Source organism: Mirounga angustirostris, unplaced genomic scaffold, assembly GCF_029215605.1.
Source record: "Mirounga angustirostris isolate CCGP_5_RB_7025 unplaced genomic scaffold, mMirAng1.0.hap1 SCAF_17, whole genome shotgun sequence".
Lineage (NCBI taxonomy): Eukaryota > Metazoa > Chordata > Mammalia > Carnivora > Phocidae > Mirounga > Mirounga angustirostris.
The window spans coordinates 20,022,438-20,029,129 of NW_026991725.1; positions in this window are offsets into that span (position 1 = coordinate 20,022,438).

Genomic DNA, 6,692 nt, shown 5'->3' on the forward strand with positions numbered 1-6,692 from the left:
TGCCTCTCTGTGTTTCCTAGACATTACCTCATCCATAAAATGGGGATACTTTTAGTACCTGCCTTATGGGGTATAAGACGATGAAACAGACTAGTGACCTTAAAACACTTAGACCAGTAGCTGGCACAAAGGCATCCACGGGCTCCTTGAACCCCTTCATCATTACAAGATGCTTATTCATTTGCCCTCCCAGGATAGTTGAACTTTCTGAGTTATTTACATCTTACTTGAAATCTGGAGAGGTATGAACACACTTGACAGCCTTCTGGATTTGAGAGAAGAGTCTCTGTATTGCAAGTACTTTTCATAGCTTGGGGACGGAAGTTTCAGTTGCTTCTTGTTGTTACTGTTGATGACGTTTTATTTCCTATCCTGTGTGTCGATCATTTATTTAATGTAGTTTCAAGTTTCAGTGGAATGAGTAGGTTGCTTCTGTCCTTGAGGGGAATTCTATTTTATTTTTCATTCTTATTCTGGAATATACATATTCCTTGTTTAAGAAAATTTAAATAAAAATACATCGCTACAAATCTCACCAATCAGAATTAGTTCCATCAAAAGTTGGTTGAACATCTTTTCAAGTGCTTATGTGTACACACATGCTGTGCACACACACACACACATACACACTCATGCTATTACTTTGAATACTCTTCTGCATCCTCTTTTTTCCTTCCACAGTGTTATGAACTTCTTTCTATGTAAAGAAATAGGTAACTTTGGGCACCTGGGTGGCTCAGTTGGTTAAGCGACTGCCTTCGGCTCAGGTCATGATCCCAGGGTCCTGGGATCGAGCCCCACATCGGGCTCCCGGCTCAGCAGGAAGCCTGCTTCTCCCTCTCCCACTCCCCCTGCTTGTGTTCCTGCTCTCTCTGTCTCTGTCTCTGTCAAATAAATAAATAAAATCTTAAAAAAAAAAAATAGGTAACTTTAGGGGCGCCTGGGTGGCTCAGTCATTAAGTGTCTGCCTTCGGCTCAGGTCATGATCCCAGGGTCCTGGGATCGAGCCCTGCATCGGGCTCCCAGCTCCACGGGAAGCCTGCTTCTCCCTCTCCAACTCCCCTTGCTTGTGTTCCCTCTCTCGCTGTGTCTCTCTCTGTCAAATAAATAAAATCTTTAATAAAAAAAAAAGAAATAGATAACTTTAAATGGCTGCATGCAATTACAATGGATAAAAATAATTTAATCTCTTGATAGACATTCAGTTTGCTTCCAGATTTTATGGGACCTTTTCTTCCTATGGCAAATAATGTCTTAATGAGCATACTTGTCTAGTGATATCTTTAATGCTATAATCCCAACTATAGGATGAGACAGCAGGTCTGTGCCTCACTCCATTTAGCCTGCTCTTTGAAAGTGCACCTTTTGGCCAAGAGGCTGATAGCTCTTTTTCTCTAAGAGATAAGTTATATGCTTTAAAAAAAAAATGCTATATCAGCCGCCACAAAGATGGACTGTGACTCAAGCCTAGAATGAAACGTGTTTTCTCTTTTCAGGGGAACTCTGAAGTATTAAAAGGATGGATGTAGGGTGCTAAAAGAACAATTACAGTCTCTGATTTTTCCCTAAACTGGCATCTCTACCCGAGGAAGCTCTAAATATGAAATCTACTTGTTCGGCTAAAGCCTTACTTTGTTCAGTAAAATCCAAAGCTTGAGGGCTGTCAAGAATCATGAGTCTCATCACTTGTCAAAAGCCCAGGGAAAAGACAGGGCTATTGAAATCAGCTGGAAAGGAGAGAAAGGAAACTCTCAGAGGTGCAGAAAGCAAAACTCAAAAAAGTTAAAAACTCTGCTGCTTTTTTTTTTTAAAGCAATTTCTTTTTTTTTTTATTCTTATGTTAATCCCCATACATTACATCATTAGTTCTAGATGAAGTGTTCCATGATTCATTGTTTGTGCATAACACCCAGTGCTCCATGCAGAATGTGCCCTCCTCAATACCCACCACCAGGCTAACCCATCCTCCCACCCCCCTCCCCTCTAGAACCCTGTTTGTTTTTCAGAGTCCATCGTCTCTCAAGGTTCGTCTACCCCTCCGATTTCCCCCGCTTCATTCTTCCCCTCCCGCTACCTTCTTCTTCTTCTTTTTTTTTTCTTAACATATATTGCATTATTTGTGTCAGAGGTACAGATCTGAGATTCAACAGTCTTGTACAATTCACAGCGCTTACCAGAGCACATACCCTCCCCAGTGTCTATCACCCAGCCACCCCATCCCTCCCCCCCCACCCCCCACTCCAGCAACCCTCAGTTTGTTTCCTGAGATCAAGAATTCCTCATATCAGTGAGGTCATATGATACATGTCTTTCTCTGGTTGACTTATTTCACTCAGCATAACACCCTCCAATTCCATCCACGTCGTTGCAAATGGCAAGATCTCATTCCTTTTGATGGCTGCATAATATTCCATTGTATATATATACCACATCTTCTTTATCCATTCATCTGTCGATGGACATCTTGGCTCTTTCCACAGTTTGGCTATTGTGGACATTGCTGCTCTAAACATCGGGGTGCACGTACCCCTTCGGATCCCTACTTTTGTATCTTTGGGGTAAATACCCAGTAGTTCTGCTGCTTCTTTTCTGTATTTATCTAAATTTCTATTTCTGGACATTTTGGGAAATTGATGTGCGAGTGCACAGTGTCTGTGTTAATGACTGTAGCTATATAGCAGTGAATCATCTCATATGGTTCCTTCTAGCATGTAAATTCCCCTTATACAGTGCATATTCTTTTAGATACAAATTCTGGTTATATTTCTTATGTGGCGGCTCTTTCCTTGTATTTTTCTCACGTAGAAATACTCCGTTTCCCTGTGGATATTTATCAGGCCGATCATGCCTATGTTGCAGAGAGAGATTACTCTGCTACCATTTGTCTGCGTGGTAAATTGATAGCTGTGAAAGAGTAACCATGGGTATAAAATGTTCCAGGAAAGGTCCCAAGCAAAGAAGCTAGGGTATATATCAACTAGCATCATGAGTCTTCGCTGTTAATGGACATTATTACACTGTTCAAAAAGAATTTTGGCTGATCCCAGCACCACTCTCAGATGTCTCTTTTTCCATGGTAAATTTTTTCTTTACCAAAAAAAAAAAAAAAAATTTAAATCATCCAAGTAAAGTAAAAGCAGATTTATTCAGATTCATCTTATAACCAGTTTTGCTATAATACTTGTGAAAATGTGCATTTGTTCAAAGGTGATTGATATATTGAGGAATAATTTAAGGATACCTCAAATGTCACATTTGCTTATTTGTGATTTTATCGGAAAGAAACATCAGCAAATGCAGAAAACCACACGTAGTTGAACCCAGTCAAGGAGAAATACATAAAATGTGACACACCCACACACATACAAATAGATTTCAAAGATCTGCGACTGCTTTGATTCATGGTTAGAAGACTCAACCATCCACATCTGGTGTACAACCCTCCTTCCACCTGATAGGATGCAGCAAGAGGAATAAGCATCATTTCTGTATTACCCCTGCCAAAGATGCATGAAATGAATCTAATTGGAAATACCAAACAAACCCAAATTAAGGGACATTCTCCAAAATAATTGACCTGTAATCTTCAAAAGAGAGAGTGGGAAGTTCTTCCAGACCGGAGACTAAAGAGACATGAGAACTGAATGAAATGCCTGATCCTGAGCAGGATCCTTTTGACATATAAAACATTATGGGGATACTTGAATGGGGAATGAAGACTGGTATAGTGATGTGACAATGTTAGTCTCCTGCTTTTAGTAGTTGGATCGAGTTTATGTAGGTGAATGACCTTGTTTGTACAAAACATATCCCAAAGTATCCAATAATGATTGGATTAGGTTGATAACCTATTCTATGTTTATTTAGGGAAAAATAAAGTTCTTTGTACTGTACTTCCAGGTTGTCTGTATGTTTATAATTATTTTAAATTTTTTTAAGTCAATACCTTTTTAATAAATGAAATAAAAAGATAGTGGCTTGTGATATAGCACAAGCTGCTTGCAATTTTAGACGTCAACTTGGCTAAGTCACGGTACCCCAATATTTGATCAAATATTCTAGATGTTTCTGTGAAGGTATTTTGTAGAAGAGATGTTTAGATGAGATTACATTTAAGTAGGAAGACCAAGTAAAGCAGATTACCCTCCATAATGTGAATGAGATTACCTTCATCAGATGCCTCCAAACTTGAGCTACAAATCTCTGGACCAAATTGTGTGAGCCAATTCCTTAAAATCAATCAATGTCTCTCTGTAGATACACAGATAGATAATTGATGTCTATAATGTAGATAGATAGATAGATAGATAGATAGATAGATAGATAGATGATTGATAACCATAGATATATGTGGAGATACATGGATACAGGGATATATATATATCTCCATTCTACTGGTCCTATTTCTCTGGAGAACTCTAATACACTGTTCTTCTTTTCTTAACTAGTGTTATTGTGTGAGAATTCAGGTTCCACATTGAATGAACTTCAAAGTATTCAGGAGAAGGTAGAAAACTAAAACTTTTCATGTGAATTCTGTCATTTAAAAAATACTGACTCAAGTTTTTTAAAAATACTGTGAGATCCAAACCAGATACATCTATGTGCTAGATCCACCCCTCAAGATGCCAGTTTGTAGCCTCTGCTCTGTGGACACGACACTGAGAGCTTTGCCAGCCTTGGGTGCCACCATAGTGACAGGGCCAGAGAGGAAAGCCAGTGGCCAGGACTCAGGCACTACACAATTGCTTCAACCTGAGCAGCTGTGTTTTGGATGTTTTCCATATTAATTTTCTATGTAGGGTTTCCCTGGACAGAAGGGTTTCAGTGCTGAATGTTTAAGAGGTTAAAAACTACTACTCTTAAGAACCAGCATCAAATCCTTTTAAAATGGCAAAATATCGGGGCGCCTGGGTGGCTCAGTTGGTTAAGCGACTGCCTTCGGCTCAGGTCATGATCCTGGAGTCCCGGGATCAAGTCCCATATCAGGCTCCCTGCTCGGTGGGGACCCTGCTTCTCCCTCTGACCCTCCCCCCTCTCATGTGCTCTCTGTCTCTCTCATTCTCTCTGTCTCAAATAAATAAATAAAATCTTTAAATAAATAAATAAATAAATAAAATAAAATGGCAAAATATCACCACAGAGATGCTCTCAATCATTCTCTTGTTCAGCACCCAACCCACAAGTACCACTTTTCATTCTGTCACCGTGAAATGTAATGGTCTCACAGCAGGGTTAGCTCCTGTCACAGCCTGTTCAAAGCCTTCAGAACCTCCTTCCCCTGGGAAGACTGGAGTGCTTTTGTTTGTATGTATGCAGATCAAATGAAAAACAAAAATCTGAGTATTTACTGGGAACCTCAAATGTACAGTGAGGTCTGGGATATCTCTTCCCTCAGTCTCTTTTTCTTTCAGTTCCTTCTCCACAACTCCCTAATCCTATGCCTCACTAGCTCCTGCTTGGATTCCTTCCATGTTGTCATCTTGTATGGAGGGGCAATAAACAACATTCTAGACAATCAGGCTCCAAGAAGTCTACTCTGTTGTAAAGGAGGCCTTGGGGACATGATCTGAAGAAAGTGAGTATGATGATGTAACCATCTCCAAATCCTAAAGGGGTCAGTGCTGGGGCATCACATCAAGACAACACTCCAAAGATCAAGGCAGCATCACAAATTTAAGAGCCACGCATCCCGATTCATGTATCTCATGAATGATTTGCTCATATGTGTCAGTTCATCAGAAAACATGGTAAGAACATGGAATACAGAATTAAGCCATCAGTGGAAACTTAAGCTGGGTATTAGAACCCCAACCCAGTGTTTGGAATGGTATGGTGGGAACCCCAGTTCTAGAATAAAAGTAGAGGTCTGCTCCAGAAAAAGGGTATAGTCTACGGATGTAGAGGGATGAAGACCCCATCTATAGGAGTGAACCACCCCAGGACGTAGGCAGTGCTACAGCATTGGGGCCACATGTCTGTCTATGACTTACTCAGTAGTGGAGTCTGGGTCAGGTTGGCAGAGGTAGATTCAGGTAAAACAAGGATATGGCAAGACATGTGGGGCCCCACAGGTCATGGCTCAGCCTTTACATCTGAGGATTGGGCAATAGGACTATATCCAAGCCTCTAACCAACAAAGAGCTCAGTCTGATGGAGCCACCAATGTAGGGTTGATTCTACTACTCAGTGGCCAATTTTAATAGCGCAACGAAGGGTAGAAAACAAACCAGGAGCTGAAAGTGGCCTCTGACAGTCACTCTTTCCTAGAGCATTGTTACACACCTTTCTTTAGAATAAGTCTCATTTCCCTGGCAAAATGGCAAGCCCTTGAGGCAAGGGCAGATCTTCTACCTTTTCACATCACGTGTGCCTGTCATGGTGACAAATGTGTAGAGACCTTCACCCCAATCTTGACTCCCTCCAAAGCACTGACATGAGCCTGTTATATTTTTCTACTTAAAGATATGTAATGATTCTTTATCAGTGCATAAAACAATAACAGCACACAAAAGCTTTACAACCTGCCTCCCATCCAACTTCCCAAACTCCCCTTTTATCCCACATACAAGCCATGCCAACCACTCAAAGTTCCTCATGTGCATCGAGCCAGAAACAAGTATTGAATTTTACTCAGAAAACTTATATGCAAGAAATATCTCACTTCTTTGGTCTCTTTGAATCTAACGTTG